At 38.6% G+C, this 17,320-nt stretch overlaps 1 pseudogene; it reads right to left on the bottom strand.

Moving 5' to 3' along the window:
• Positions 1 to 6,497: 6,497 nt before the first annotated feature.
• Positions 6,498 to 6,952, bottom strand: LOC110208988 (large ribosomal subunit protein eL24 pseudogene; annotated as a pseudogene).
• Between the last annotated feature and the right edge of the window lie 10,368 nt (positions 6,953 to 17,320).

Raw genomic sequence — 17,320 nt, 5'->3', positions numbered from 1 at the left:
AAAAGTGCACCAAGATTAACGGGAAGAATAATTATTTGCTTTAGCATATGAGGCATCAGGATGTAGTGATAAGAACACTACTGTGGTTTAATTTCAGCTCCTACTGCTTGATACTTGCATGACCTTATGTAAAGCACATCTCTATCAACCTCAGTTTATTTATCTATAAAACTGAGGGAAGGTAGGGAAAGAGGCAGGGGAAGGGGAAGAGAGGATAGTCAGCTCGTGTTGGTTGTAAATAGCTAATTGTTAAATTTTCAGTGCAAGCATTTACACGTCAGAAATCAGCAAAAGTTACAAATCAGGGCTTGTTTTATTGTTTTGTTGATTGTCTAGGCTGAAGAAAGTGATGGAGAAAAAATGAATAATATCAATTGAACTTAAAAGTAAGTCAAATATGTATTTGTTTTTCAGGGACCTGGTTGTTCAATGTTAACTGAAATAAACCTGAAAAGAGGTAAGCTAAATGGTCTCTAAAGTTCTTTCTTGATCTAAAGTCTACAGAAAATATTAATAATACTTGTAAAACATCACTGATTCCATGATCATTACATAAATTATACAATATACTCAGTCTCAGAGAGTACATTTCATCAAAGCATGTGTTGGGATTCTGTTGCACAAAAATGTTAATTTATTGATGTTGTCTCAAATGGTGCCCTATGCTTGGGGCTTGGGAACATGTTTGCTATTATAAGATCTCCCTGGTAATTGGTTTCTCTTTAATAAGTCCTGCGTATACCCTTCCCAACCCACTCAGTAGAAAAATATATTCTTTTTAGGATGGAACATTGTAAATCTCATACTAGTCAATTTCTCAAATGAAGGCTGTAATAAAGCACTTCAAACACTAGATGGCGGTCTTGCCACACTAGTCCTGGCTGAAAGACACCTGCTATTCTTAATAGGAAATATTCCAAGTTGAAAGTAAAACTTATTCAACGACAGAATTTTGCTCACAATAATGAGACTTATTCTTTCACCCAAAATTAGTGTATATGGAGGATAAGGCCATGAAAGAATGGAAGTTTTACTCTACGTGGGCGTCAGGTGGATTGCTTTTCTTGGCAAGAACGTTGCCACCCTTTTGGGGCTTTGGGAGATGAGTTGTTTCTTGGGAAAGATGAAAAAGAAGAACTAGGTTGAGGGATCACAGAAAATTTCATGGGATTCTGTATGAAGACTGCAAAGGGATTTTATGATCACATATCCTGAAGCAACAAAACTGCTTCAGGTTCTTTTGTGTTATTGCACAATTAATGTTTTATTAAGATTTCCCGAGGTATGTAAAGGAATTCAAGAATCCAGGACCAATTCAATTCCAGAGTGCCTTCCCTCTATTAATTATTTCCTATTACCCAGTTTATAGGTAGTTGTTGTTGTTTTTTCATAGTTGTTTTCACATTGTTTTCTCCATAGATTGTGAGCCCCTTAAGAGCAGAGATAATATTTTTTTACTTTTAGTCCAAGAGATTAGCACAGTGCCTGGCACTGGTGCTTGATAAATGCTTACTGATTGATTAACAGTAAGGGAGTCAAGGAACAGAGGACAATATACTTCCAGTTGTGTGCAGCTGCACTGGGCAAACTTTGGGAGGAAAGGGATAAGGGAAAGATAGTAAGGGGAGAAAAAGGCATCCTGTTTAGAGGATGTCGCACCAGGCAACCACAAGAAGGAGAGTTTGGAGTGAATGGGAAGAGGTAGTAGGGTTTGGGAGTAGGCAGAAAAGGAATAGTTCACTGAAAGTATCAAGAAGTCTCCAAGAGCATGTACCATGCAACACATGAGAAGTGGACTAGAGGATAAGATAAAGAGGAAGTGACCTAGGATTTTGGCATCCTGAGTAAAAGGCCCAGTTAACCGACCTAAGTTGTTCTGAAGAGTCCTCATTCAGAGTCATATGTTTTATTTCTTTTTTTTAGCCCAAAGAATTCTGGCAGGGAAAGAGCTCCTAACTCCTATATCACGCCATGTGAATATTTGTTATTTAAGAGAAAATATGAAATAATCAGTTTAGTTGGGCTCAATTCAATATCAAACCTGTCCTAATTTTTATGGATAAAAATGTGTAAATCAGACTGTTATTTGCCATGTGCCCACTACACATTGCACTGGCAGAAACATGGATGGGTGATTGTAGACTTGGATATAAGCTCCAAATTTTAGGGGAAAAAAACATTGATTAACTGCTCAGAGGAGAGCAACCAGGATGCTGAAGAGCTCTTGGTACATGCCATATGGTGGTGGTTGTCTTTTTTTCTCAGAGGACCCAAATGACATCGCTATTTTGGAGTCAAGGAACAGTGCGTCCAGCTGAGGCTGATCAGACCAATACAAGCTCAGAAGGCTCTAGGCACAGGTCAGGCATAAATGGTCCATATGTACATTTGGAGTGGAACATGCCATATGAAGATTAGCTAAGGGAACTAAGGGTTTTTAGCATCAAGGAGAGAAAACTTGAGACAATATGATAGCTGTCATCAACTAAATGAAGGACTATTATTGGGAAAAAGGATAGAACCTGGACTTGGCATTTCACTGATATGGAAAACTCCTTGAGCTGGAAGTGGGTGGGAGGAGGCATTGCTTCTGCCACTACAAATAACACCATCTCAGCAGCTTAGAGTCTGAGAGAGCCACCTAGAGCAGAGTGTCAAACTCACAACCAATAGGTGCAGGCTCCCTAAAAAGTTCCTGAGTGTTGGCCGAACCAGATCAAATTATAATTGGAAAATGTTTACCAAAATAAGTAAAAACACAATATAAATAATGTTCATTTGTGGATTTCCAAGTCAATATGATCATTTCTATTTGAGTTTGACACCCCTGACTTAGGGCATTGAAAAGTCAAGAGACTAGCTGAAAGTCAGATAACCAGTATGGCTACCCAGAGATGGAATTTGAACCCAGGTCTTTCTGGCTCTGAGGTCAGCTCTCCATTCCTCTTCTCCTGAAAAAGGAATTAAACTCATTTTGTTTCTAGTATTACAGCAATAAAGAGATGTTACAAATAGAGCTCAATTTAGGCTTGATGTCAGGAAGAACTTTGTAAACATTTAAAAATTACATCCATACTTGATATGCCAACATTGTGATATGGTAACTAAAACAAAACAAAACAAAAAAACTCAAAAATCCAAACCTTAATGCTTATTAGGCTAATATGTAGAACTAGGGAGAGACCAGTCTGCTGTATGGTACCCAAAAAAGCCATAATTAGAGTATCACTATGATCTTTGTATCACATTTTAGGAAGTAAACTATTCAAAAGTTGGAGAATATCTAGCAGCAGGGGTGGGGAACCCATGACCCATTTGTTCTGTGAAGTTTGGATTCAGCCAAAGAGCTGCACTTGAGGACATAGAGGGCCACATGTGGCCTTGGGTTCCTAGTATGTAAAAATGGCACATTAATAACTATACTGTCTACTTCACATGGCTGTCATGAAGCTCAAATGAAATTATGAGTATAAAATGCTTTATTAACTTCAAAGTGCTATATAAATGCCAATTGTGATGATTATTTTATTACTAATAAAATCTATCATTTATGTAGTGATTTAAGTTTTTGCAAAATGCTTTACGATATAGCAAGGTTACTCAGTGGATAGAGTACTAGGCCTGGAGTTAGGGAGACCCAAGTTCAAAACCAGTCTCCAGACATTTCCTAGTTGGGTGACCCTAGGGCAAGCCACTTACTCTCTCTACACCTCTCCTTCCTCATCTGTAAGATGGGGTCATTAATATAATCTATCTCACAGGATGGTTGTGAGAATCAAATGAGATAATAATTATGAAGTGATTAACTCAGTGCCTGGAACAAAGTTACTACTTGTACAACTACTACTACCACTGCAACTACTACAACTACTACACTACTACTACTACTACTACTACTACTACTACTACTACTACTACTATTACAACTACTACTACTACTACTGTTGCAACTATTGCTGCTGCTGCTGCTATCATCATCATTATTATTGTTATTAAATGTTATCCTCCCAAAAGTTCTGTGAAGCATTACTATTTTGTAGGTGAAGAAATTGAGACTAGGAAACTTGACCAGGGTCAAAGAGCTGGTGAGTCTCCTGGGCTCCCCGGTGTCCTTCAAGTACCAGCAAAAATCTCACCTTCTACAAGAAGCCTTTCCTGATCCCTCCTTGTTCTAATAACTTCCTTCTCTCATTTATTTCCCATTTATCCTGTAGATAGCTTGTTTGCACGTATTTATTTGCTTGTTGCCTCCTCCAGGGAAGGAGCTGTATTTTGCCTTTGTATCCTCAGTGCTTTCAGCAGTGCCTGGCACATAGTAGGTGTTTAATACAGTAAATGTCAGAGACAAAATTAGAACTCAGGGTTTGCTGACTTTAAGCATAGCACTCAATCCACTCACCTATCTCTGTTATTGCAGATATGCAACACCTCCCCCCAATCCAGTTTATTTTTTTAAACCTTTATCAGCAGTGAATCTCTGCTATAAAAAGTTTAGATTATTACACAGACCTTGAGGAATACCCTCTAGTTTAGTGCTTGGAAAATTTACATAAACCTAGATATATTTTCTTGAATGTTGCTTTGTGAAAATACTTATTGCTTTTGTTGATAAAGGACAAAAGTTATGTAGTCAAGATGAAGTGAAATAAATCATTAGAAATGTGAGTCATAAGCTAGATTTGTTCTTTATCTCATGATCCCTTTATAGTACCACTCTGAAGCAAAATTACTCTTTATCTTTATCTCTTCTTCTATCTCTCTCTTTTTCTCTTTCCCCCTTTCTGTCTCTCTTTGCTCTGTCTCTTCCTGTCTCTCTCTCTGTCTCTCTCTGTCTCTGTCTCTGTCTCTGTCTCTCTCTCTCTCGTCTCTCTCTCTCTCTCTGTCTCTCTGTCTCTCTCTCTCTCTCTCTGTCTCGCTCTTTCTGTCTCTCTCTCTGTCTCTCTCTCTCTCTGTGTCTCTCTCTCTGTCTCTCTCTCTGTCTCTCTCTGTCTCTCTCTGTCTCTCTCTCTCTCACACACACACACACACACACACACACACACACACACACACACACACACAATCTCCCACACTACATTTTAGTCCTTTTAAGGGCACAAGGCAGAATTTCAGAGTTAGAATTAACAGAACATTCCTAGAGCTTCCTGTCCAATATCACAAAACTCAGGTAATCTAAGTCCTAGGATCACAGATTTGGAAGTGAAGGGGCCTTACTGGTCAGAGGGTAGGATTTTAGTTTAGTTAAAGGAGAAGAAGCACCCTGAAGGCGACACAAGAGATAATACTTGGTAGGGTAGTCAAACCACTGCCATCTGCTCAATCTCCACCTTGTCTCAGACCCCAGTGGACCTATCCCAGGATCCTGACCACAAGACCTTGGAAACAGCAATGTCCCTGGGCTGCCTGTCCTCCTTATGACCTGGCCTTCACAGACATCAATGAGGGGAGCAATCCTTATGAGACGAATACCGCCAAAACCAACCACTGACCTACAGCTATGGAGAAGTAATGCTGACAGCCCCAGCAATGGCCATGCCCTGCTTCCATACCAGATCCTGCAGCCATTGTCCCAGAAAGCAACTCCTGAGTATGCTGTGCCCCCTAACTCCTTAGTAGCACCCACAGAACCTGAAGATTTGGAAAAGAAAGTTCTCCACACCAAAGTCCTTGGGAAATTGTTTGACATTAGAAATAAAGATGGTTTTTATCAGTAGAAGTATCAATAAAGAGATATTGGCATCTGCTTTGACCCTGCACTCTAAGGACTGTGGCATCTTTCCATCTGACTTCCATCTGAAACTTTCCATATGTGTTGTCTCCTCCATTAGAGTGTGAGCTCCTTGAGGGCAGGATAACCTAGTGTTTTGTAAATAGAAAGTGCTCAATAAAAGCCTTTTCATTCATTCATATCATCCAATCCCCTCATTTTAAAGGTAAGGAAAGAGACGCCCGAAGCTTTGCCCAAAGTCACATGAATGATAGAGCTAGAAATTCTAATGTCATCACAAATCTCAGTCCTCTCTCTGCTGCATTGTAATGCTACTGTGGTACATAGGAATTTTAGATAGATTGGTAGATAGTAGATGTATGGACAGACATATGTACACATATATAATCATGTGTATATGCATATACACATACAAATGTGTGTGAGAGAGAGGGGGTGAGAGGCAGAGAGACAGACACGAAATCAAAGAGATGAACACAGAGACACACAGAGAGAGACACACAGAGAGACAGACACAGAGACACAGAGACAGAGATAGCTGGATTTGGAGTAAGAAGATAAGGGTTCACATTTTAATTCTGACACTGACTCCTTTTGTAACCTTGACTAAATCTCCCATGGTTGTCAGTTTCTTCATCTGTAAATGAGAACATTGGATCAAATGACCTCGGAGGTCCCTTTGAGCTATATATATATATATATATATTTTTTGCTTTAAATTTTATTTTACTTATTCCAATTTAGTAGACAATTAATATTTTCCACTGGCTTAGGGCTCAGCACCTTTCACATGCTTCACAATTTTTTGTTTACGTGCTGCCTTTGTAGGAGACTTAGTAGCAGATGAAGCCATCTTCCTAGTCACTTGCTTAGCCTTTTTGCTTCCTTGGCAGCCCTGATGGCTTGTTCTCATTGGGCCTTTCAAACTTCAGGTTTTTGGTTCCTCTTGGCCACTATATCAGCAAGAGAAGCCCCAGTGATGGCCCTCTGGAACTTAACAGCCCAGCGAGTTCTTTTCTTTTGAATCTCTTCCAACTGTCCCTTCTTGTGTTTTCTCCTGTACAGGACAGTCCAATTGATTTGCTGAGGGTTCCTCTTTGAAAAGAATGCAGAGTCACATTTTGCATTCAAAAATTGCAAAACCTTCCCATCTGTGCAGGCATAGCACCTCCCATGACCCGGGTAGATCTTGTACCCGTTGAAGCTGCACAGCTCAACCTTCATGGCTGCAAGCGGGAGGAAGGTGGTGAAGATGAAAAGTCAGCTATAAATTGATAACTACATAAACCAATTAAAGATCAGTGCACCTATGATCCCTACTTGGACCAATGGGCTGAAGAAGATTTTGAAACAGACATGTAGAATTCAGAGAGAGCAAGTAATAGAGCAATCCTTCTATACATAAACTTGGAAAATTCAGTTATAAATAGAAGCTCCTGGTCAGCAGCTGATGAACTTCTACCAAGAAGCAATTTTTGGAGGAACAAAAAAATAAGCTTGACAATTTTAGAGGGAGTTTTCCAGTACAACAGGATTTGGGTTGAAATGAGGAAAAGAGAAGTTGAACATGGAATTTCTCAGACTCTAAATGAACAAAGGAGTGAACAAAGATGGATGGCAGATCAAATACAGGAGCTTTCTCCCCAGCATCAGGGAAAACACTGGAATCCTGGTGAAAAGAATTGAAATGAAAAAGGAGAGTGCTTTTTCTTTCAATTCGGGACAGAGTATACATGGCTCATTACGGTGATCTCTTTGGTAAATAAATTTCACTGTTCACAATTTCGGGAGAGCTGAGTTTCACTAAGTTTCTGGCTTCTACAACTGGATTCTTTTAAGGAGAATGAGGGAATCATGACTGGCCTATACCTATCAACTGTTAGGAGGAAGGCCATCAAGGCAACTGCCATGCCTAGCAATCTGTCTCATTTTCTCATATCTTCTTTAATCAACAAATCTGGGTTGCTTCTCTGGTATTTGATATTAGCTTCTTCCCTACTGTAATTCTCAACTTGGTCCCACTCCTGGCTCTCGTTTCAACCTATTTAATATGGCTCCAACTCTCCTATGTAATGGTCAGAACAGTTTGAGTGACCTAAAGTTTTAAGGTCTATTTGAGGAAAGATGTCCTGTACTCAGGCTGTGAGCAGATAAGCACCCATGGCTGGAAAAGACATGAGCAATGATTGTGAGTAAAGTGGTTATTTGACTGTTTCCTGTATTTGCTCATCATACATGCTTGTAATTCATGTTGCATGACCTTTGCAAAGGTGGAAGAAATTGGGGTGGAGAGTTTTTTTTAAATGCCTCACACTTTAAATTGGCAACGTGGTATAGCGCTTAGGGCATTGATCATAGGATCATAAAGATTTGAATTCAACTCCTACTTCAAACACTTACTAGCTGTGTGACCTGGGCAAGTCACTTAACCTCTCTGTGCCTCACCTTCCTCATTTATAAAATGAAAATGTTGGACTCAGTGGCATCTAATCTATCATTCTATTATCCTAAGGAGAGAAAGAGAGAAAGGAAGAAAGGGAGGAAGAAAGGAAGGAAGGAAAGAATTCATGTTCAGAGTAATATACAGTTTAAAATAAATTGCTTCTTTTGTGAGTAGTGTCTGCTTAGTGTTAGCTAGAAATAATTGTTTCATTTATCTATATTTTCACTGAGCTGTGTAAAAGAATGTAGGAAAGGAGTCTATATCCTTATTGTTTTAAAGGCCATTGTACATGCTGAACACTGTCTTAATAAAGAATAGAGAAACCTTGAAATGGGAAACCCTTGAGGACTGGCCAATTGCCACTGAGATGATCAATTAGCCGCTTTAAGTAAAGATATTGGTGGGTGTTCATGAATTATGGTTTTCAATTGTGTTCTGGTGTGGCTTTTACAGGGATCTACATATGAGTAGCACTGGAAGTACCACACGTTGTATGTGACCCCTTGCAAAAGCTACCCAGTGGGGACTCAACTATTGGGGAATGGTTGAACAAATTATGCCATCCACACACAATGGAATGCTACTGTGCTGTAGGAAATATGTAATTGAAGAAAAACCTGGGAAGACTTGTATGAACTGATGGAGAGTGGAGAGGACAAAAGTAGAAGAATAATTTATAACAACCATATTGTAAATGTAACTTTGAATGACTTAACAACTCTAGTTAGTGCAATGACAAACTGAAGTTCCAAAGGAATGTTGTTGAAGTCTGTTAGCCCCTCCTAACACGGAGGTGATGAGTTCTGGGTGCAACATGAACCGTATTTTTGACATGGCCAATGTGAGGATTCATTTTGCTTGACTACACATATTTGTTCCAAGGGTTTTTTTTTTTCTCATTTTTTCCTTGGGGGTAGGAGAAGAGTAGAGGGAGAGATAATACATTTTTGTTAATTGAAAACTCCTCACAAAGTCTTTTATTATCAGGCAAATGAAGTGTGACAGGGAACAAAAGTTAAGTGAAGAAGGCAAGATCATTGCCCTCTAGCCCAGTCCATATTCCTGCCTTTATTATAAATGTCTGCCATTAACAAACAAACTGGATTCTGGCCAGTGCAAAACCTCCCTGTATCCCCGCTCTATGATCCAAATCACAATATCCTGGCTTTTTGCCAAAGGTGTTCTAGCCACAAGAAAGGGAGACCCAGTCATGTGAGTAGTGATGTTGTTGAGACCACATGGTCTCCAAGATCCATTAAGGAATAATTTAATCTACAGTTTGCCATTCATGGAAAAAGAAAAAAAAATCCACAACAAAACCAACTAAACTCTTTCCAGGTGTATTAAGTTTCCCCTGGTAGCACATTTAACATGCATAATTTAATCAGTAAATAAGGAAAATGTAGCTGATATAGGACATTGGAAACTGAATCTCTCAGGGCCTTGGAAAGGTGTCTGTTGAATGTGAGGAGTATCTCAGATAAAGAACGGATGTTATTTTTTACAAGGAAGCAAGGGACTTATTACTGGAAAATATTAAAGAACTTAATCCACATCTTTTTGCAAGAGTGCCTTTTGCAAATATGCCTTCAGGGTTGTGTATATCATCTCACATGTGAAAGATTTGCATATTATCCTAATATCATATGTAGCCCAAATAAACTGAAAAATCAACTTATCATTTAAAGGGAAATTTTATGTGTAAATGTTGATTTAAACATTGCTGTGGAGATAATGCATGGGTTAGTAGATAGTGGCCCAGTCTTAAGAGTCAAGAATTCTCCCCAAATAGGCTGTGTGAACCTGGGGAAGTCACTTAATCTTGCAATACGCACAGACAACTTGCTAAGACTTTAAGTTACTGCTGAGTTTTCTGATCTGCGTTGATGGAAGGGTTGTCACATTGTGAATCCCTCACAAAGATGAAATCACAGGTCCCAAATGAGGGGGAAAGTATTGCTTTAAAAAGCCAAATGATATGTGGTATAGGATCTAGAGCTTGAAAGGACCTTAAAAATAACCAAGTCCAATTGCCTCATTTTCAAGTGAGGAAACTGAAACAAACAAACAAAAAAAATAGGTCAAATGACTTTCCCTAAGTCATACATTTCAATGGCAGACAAGATTCATATCTGGGTCCTGTAAGTCCAAATCCATTGATCTTTCTAATTAATAATGTAGCCTATAATGTACGGATAACAAGTTAAATGGAACTACTATATGCTATCACTAATAATATTTATCAATAATAGTAGTCCATATATAATAATTAGCTAACATTTACATAATGCTTTAAGGTTTACAAACCATTTACATATAATATCTCATTTAATCTTCACAACAACCCTATAAAATAGGTGCTATTATTATTCTAATTTTTACAGATCAGGAAACTGAGGCTGAAAGGGTAAGTGATTTACTTAGAGTCATGTAGTTAATATGCATTACTAAAGTACATTAATACATTTCTTTCACTTAATCCTCACATACAATGTAACTTTTTCTTTGTTTGTTTGTTTTATAATTTGTTAGTTTGAACCTAGATGGGCCTTGAGTCTGGCTGGCCCAGAATGGCAATTATAAAACTATTATTTAAGTGTTTACTGAGACCTATTTTAATAAATGGAAGCCAGATGGTCTTGATCTAAATCTTTAATTACCACCTTTTATCATCAATACCTCTTGAGTTTGTCCATAGACAAAGTCAGTGCCATGCTTAGCAGCTGGTAGGGTGAGGATTACAGTCTGGGAAATGAAATAAAGGTTATATTGAGCAGGGAAAGGTCTTCCTGCCAAGCTCCTTAGCTCAAGGAACTAGTAAGGATATAGAGAAGCTAACCCCAGCGGTGAGGGAAAGATTTGAACCCAGGTACTAGGAAGGAATCCATGCCTGCAAAGGGTATGAACACTGGGTCCAGGAATGGAGCTAGAACTGAAGCCTTCTGATGATACAACAGAGTCCATTCTGGTCCAGTTCCTGGAGGCCTTAACCCTGGATGGTGGAGAGAAAGAGCTCACAGCAGGCTCAAGAATTTGCTGGTTGTGTCAGAAGTTACGTGAAGGCCAGGAATATCTGATTTTTTTATGTGTATCCCTAGTGTCCAGAACAGAGCAGGTGCTTATAAAATTATCGTTCATTCATTCATCTCTGCTTCCCTAGGTCTTAGTTTCATTTTTCTTTTCTGAAATAAGGAGGGTTGGATTGGATGGCATCTCAGGTTCTTTCTAGCTCTAGATCAACACTCCCCAAGCCATTATCTCATAGTTAATCTAGAAGGAAAATAAGGCAGAACTGTAAGTGAAAAGATGGCATGTAAGCCTTTAGTTCTTAATTGCCAAATCAAACTGGACTATGCTCCCGACTAAGAATGTGCCATTTTGTTCATGCTTTTAGTCAGCAAATATATTAATGACCATCATTTATATAGTGTTCTAAGGTTTACAAAAGTGGTTTACATATGTTAACTCATTTTATCCTCACAACAACCCTGAGAGGTGGGTACTACTATTGTCCCCATTTTGCAAATGAGGAAACTGAACCCAGGAAAGGGTAAGTGACTTTCTGAAGATGATATGGCTAGCAAATGTCTGAAATAGGAATTGAACTCTGGTTTCCTGACCCAAAGTTCATCACTCTATCCATTGTGCTGCTCACCTTCCTGGATTGTCCCCAAACTCCACAGAAGTTTGCTTATGCCTCACCAATCAGTTGAAGTGACCCTGCATTCAAGCCCTGTGAGATTCTGCTATGGTGGAATGGTTTTGAGTATGACCCAAACCGTCTGCAATTAGAGAACCAGCCCAGCTAAGTATGAGAGGGTTATCATCAATGGCCAAATACTCAATGATGAAGTCTTTGACCATGGCAGCCAATCAGTGAAAGCAAAGGACATTGGAAGTAAGGGATAGGAGACGCAAGTAACTCAGCTACAATGGAATTGCCATTCTTCTAATCCCTCAGTTCTCTGAAATGTGCTTTAAACGTGATCTCAGGTTATCTTTGACATTCATTCTTTGCTTGTAATTGGTATATCATACCAAAAGTGTGTAAAGAGAGGCATCAGTCAGTAAACAAATATTTACTAAGAGCTTACTGTGTGCTGGGACACTGTGCTAAGTATGCACTAAGGACACAAATGAAGGTACAGATATGGCCTTTGCTCTCACTGATCTCATGTTCTAACAAGGAAGACTATGCTCAAGCAACTATGTACATATAAGATATATACAAGTTAAATAGAAAGCAATCTCAGAGGGAAGTGACTAGGAGCTGAGAAGGCCACCAGAAAGAGAAGGAGACATCTCTGGGATCCTTTCAGAAGAAAAGATGTTATCTCTTTTTTCCCATCACCAAAGAGATTGGCCAATTCAGCCATTCCACTCAACAAACTTTTACTTGGAGTCGATTTATTGGTTCTGTAACTTCTTAACGTTTATCATAACTATAGGCAAGGAACAGCTATCACACAGAAGAATTCCTCACCAGCAGCAAAGGTCATGTTGATTTATTAGTCATTTCTGCATTTCTCATAACAGAAATTGGTAGGACAATGTTGGAACAAAAAAGAAAAGAAAAGAAAGGAAAAGAAAAGAAAATTCAAGAAATTAATTATCTGTGTAAAACATAAGCCATGCTCAGACAGTGGAGAGATAATCAAATGAATTTTTGTTCAGTTCTATAAACAGATGTAAGTCTGAGACTAATAACCCCAATGCCATGTTTCATTGAAATGAACAGAACGCTGCTAAAGCAATGTAGCAAAGAGGCACTAACTCAAAGCCCCACTCCCAGAAAACCAGACCAGACCTCCAGGAATATCTTTCTCTCATCCAGCTGGACACAGCTATCAGTTATTACTTGGACTTAGTTAAGAAACATCAGTTTCATGGTACAGTTAGAAGTCTAGGACAGAAGGTGTGGAGAAGCCAAAAAAAAAAAGCCACTGAGATTTCACCTCATTTCAATTCCCTGTCCCTAAACTAAGCTACCAGGGGCCCATGGCTTTTGTGGTGCTTATCAGATGACCGAGCCTCCCACTATAGTGCAGACACCTGGTTTGCCCTTCCTCTCTCTAGCCCTTGCCTCCCCATCAAAATTGGGCTATCCAGTATTCTATTCACCAGTATCCTACTTTCCACCAGGTAACTACTGGTGTTATACTGTAGGAATAGAGACTGGGCCTATGATTACCTTGGGATAAGGAATTCCCTGCATGAGGACACTTCCTCTCTCAATTCCAGTCCACATCTTTTCTGCAATTTCATTATTTATGAAAGTTTTCCAGAGCACTGAGAGATTAGGAGTCTTGCCCAGGGTTACTCAGTGTGCTTCAAAGGTAGAACTGGAACTCTGGTTCTTTGGGCTTGGAGGCGACTACTTTATAATGTAGTTATCCATGCTATTTCTTGTGAGTAACTTATTTGGTTTATTTTTAAATTACATTTTATTTTTTCAGTCAGCAAAAACCTGACTTCTCTGTCCCTCTCTAAACCCCAGACCCCATGAGAATGAAGGAAAAACAAAACCCTTGTTACAAACATGTAGAGCCAAGCAAAACAAATTTCCACATTGGTCACGTACAAATATCTCTCTATCTCTCTCTCTGTCTGTCTATCTATATCTCACATTCCACACTTTGAATTCTTTACCTCTCTCTGAGGAGGTGAGTAGCTTGCTTCATTATTAGTCCTCTGGAGTCTTACTCGGTCATTATACTGATCAGAATTCCTAATTATTTCATAATTGCTTATCTTTAGCATACTGTTGTCTTTCTACAAATTATTCTCCTGGTTACATTCATTTCACTCTGTGTTAGTTCACGTAAGTCCTCCCAGTTTTCTCTGAAACCATTCCCTTTATTGTTATTTACAACACAGTGATATTCCATCACATTGATATACCATAACTTCTTTAGACATTCCCCAGTTTATGAGCACCCCCTCAGAATTCCATACTTTGCTACCTCAGAAAGAACTATAAATATTTTATAGGTCTCTGAGGTTTGTTTTGCTTAGAATAATCTATCCTTCCTCTTACTTATTTTCTTCTTTCCTTCCCTTCCCTGTTGAGTGAAATGTATTTTTGTATACAAGTATACATACATGTCTCCCCTCTTTTGACTAATTCAGATGACAGTGAGGTTCAAATATTAGCCAGTCCTCCCACCCCTTATCTTTTTTTTTTGTATAGACTTATACTCCTTCCTTCTTGTTGTTCAGTTGTTTCAGTCATGTCCAACTCTTCATGATCCCACTTGGGGTTTTCTCAGCAAAGATACCAGAGTGGTTTTCATTCAGCTCATTTTACAGATGAGGAACTGAATCAAATAGGGTTAAGTGACTTGCCCAGTATCACATAACTAGTAAGTGTCCAAGGCCAGAATAGAACTCAGAATGATGAGTCTTCCTGACTCCAGGCCCAGAATTCTATCCATTATGCCACCTAGCTGCTTGTACTCTCCTTAGGTGAGATAATTTTACCTAACATTCTTTTCCCTTCCTGTTATCAATGTATTTCTCTTCCCCTTCATTCCTATCCTGCTTTCATTACCATCAAAATGAAACAGAATCACTCCCAGACCCTCTGTCTAATTAGTCTCCTATGACCCCTAATGATGATAAGGCTTATATTAAACATAAATGTCATCTCCCCACATAGAACCTAAGTATTTTAATCCTCATTTAGCCTTTAATTGTTTGTGCTTACCTCTTATGTTTCTCCACCTATATTTGTATTTCAAAGTTTCTACATAGCTCTGGTCTTTTCACCAGGAATGCTTGGAGGTCCTTTATTTCATTAAAGGTACATTCCCCCACCCCCACCCCCAAAAAAGGATTATACTCAGTTTTGCTGGGTAAGTTATTCTTGGATGTAATCATATATCCTATGCATTCTGGAATATTATATTCCAAGCTCTGCACTTCTTTATGAGGATGACTGCTAAATCATGAGTGAACCTGATTGCTTTCTTGATGCTTGAATTCTTTCTGGCTGTTTTCAGTATGTTTCTCATTGACCTGGAATCTCTGGATCATATATTTGAATATATACTATGGTTCTAGAGACAGTACCTCAAGCCAGAGGTCCCATTTTCTGAGGGGCCATGTTATTAGGCACTGCACATTAGGGCCACCTACAGACAAAAGATGACCAACAGTACTTTGTTGTAGAAGTGTGGTAGTCTGGCTCCAGAGCAAATAGAGGCAGCAGTGAAAGCTAACGAGAGTGACATGTGTTCTTCGGGTAGTTTCTTTCTGTGCTTTAATAGCCTCAGGAGAAACTGAAACTAATAAAGCAGTTATTAAGAAGAGGAAGTTGATGAGCTGGAGAAGATTAGGCAGCAGATCAGTAGTCAGTAAAAACACCAAATTGTTCTCACTTTTGCTGAGCTTAGATTGCTAGGCTGTTCCTTAATTAAGTACATGCTTTTTGCTAGATCTGCCCATGGTCCTGAAGATTCTATTATCAGAGAATTTTCTTCTTTTATTTTTTTAATCAGAGTTTCCACTTAAAAGAAAGGACAAGGATGAATGTCATTATGAAAGAGCTTGGATGTCTTAAATATGCACATAAACTGAGAAAAAGCTTCCAGGGTAGGTAGAAAAGACATTTGGGCTAGTTTAGGTGTTTCTGGGTGATGCAATAATTCTTTTAGGCCACAGAGAGACATTTTGCCAATGATTGCTGGAGTGAATGAAGCAGAACTTTCCAAAAGCACATAGCAGGAGGTAGCTTTTGCCCTAAGAGACTGGCTCCAATTCTATACTCTGCATTTGTATTACGAGAGCTGGATATTCAGGGTAGTAAAAGTCACCCTTATTTATTTCTTTATTGTTGATGCCACAGTACTAGGAAAGCCTTCCCATGGAATTGACACAAATATGTGAGACCAAGAGCCATTCCCCAATAAATGACTGGTCAAGGAAAGAGTAATAATAAATGTAAACAAAGTATTTTCAAAAGAAGAAATACAAAGCATCAACAACCATATGAAAAAATGCTCTAAATTATGAAAATGAGAAATACAAGTGATGAGAACTTTGAAGTTCCGCTTCTCACCCATCAAATTGACAAAGATAATAATGCAAGGTAGAAATAGTCAATATTGAAGGACCATGGGAAAACAGTTACCCTGAAACACTGCTGATACCGTTGTTAATTGGTACAAATGATCTGAAATACAATTTAAAATTACATTTAAAAAAATGAATAAATTGTTCATTTCTAACCCAGGGTGCCAGTACTGGGCATATATTCCTTAGAAATTGAAGCCTTAAGAGGAAATGCCCCAGTTATGAAAAAGTATTCATAGAATCACTTTTTGTAATACCCGACTAGAAACAAAATAGACATCCATTGATTGGTAAATGGCTGGGGAAAAACTATTGTTTAAATGTAACATAATCACATCATAAGAAATTGTTGTTACATATAAGGAATTAAAATATGAAGAATTTAAAGAAACTTTAGAAGATTTCATGAACTGATGCAGTTCAAAAAAGCAGAACCAAAAGAATACTATCCAAAATGAACTTGAACATACAAAAGAAAACAACACTAATAATGGAGTCAATTATTAAATTAAAAAACACTCATCATGTGCTAGGCATTCTGCTAAGCTCTAGGGACACAAAAAATGATCTGAACAATTCATACATTGAAGGAGTTCCATTCTAATGGTGAACACAACGTGCAACTAAATATGCGTATACAAGACAAATATGCTATACATAAGATATAATCTCAGAAGGGAAGGCACTAGTATGTGGCGGAACTAGAAAAGCTTCTTGCAAAAGATGGAATTTGAGCTGAGATTAGAAGTAGGTCAGATAAGCTAAGAGACCTGAGTGAAAAGGGAATGCATGACAGTCACGGGGCCCAGAGACCAAGATGGAGTGTCCAGTGCAAAGGAACAAGTTTGCCAATATAGTCAGATCATACAGTGATAGGGAGGGTGAAATTAAAAAGGAGTCTACTTACAAAGAATGGTAAATACCAAACAGGAGACTTTATATTTGATTCTGGAGGATTAAAAGCCACTGGAATTTAATGATAATATCATGATCAGTCCTAATTCCAGACAGCTGCTGATGAAATAGATCACTTTCCTTTCAGTGGTAAAGTGGTAGACAAACAGTGCTCAATATAA

Source organism: Phascolarctos cinereus, unplaced genomic scaffold (assembly GCF_003287225.1).
Source record: "Phascolarctos cinereus isolate Bilbo 61053 unplaced genomic scaffold, phaCin_HiC Scaffold_1;HRSCAF=81, whole genome shotgun sequence".
NCBI classification, from domain to species: domain Eukaryota; kingdom Metazoa; phylum Chordata; class Mammalia; order Diprotodontia; family Phascolarctidae; genus Phascolarctos; species Phascolarctos cinereus.
The sequence above is the reverse complement of the archived record's forward strand: the minus strand, read 5'-3'. Positions and strand labels throughout refer to the sequence as shown.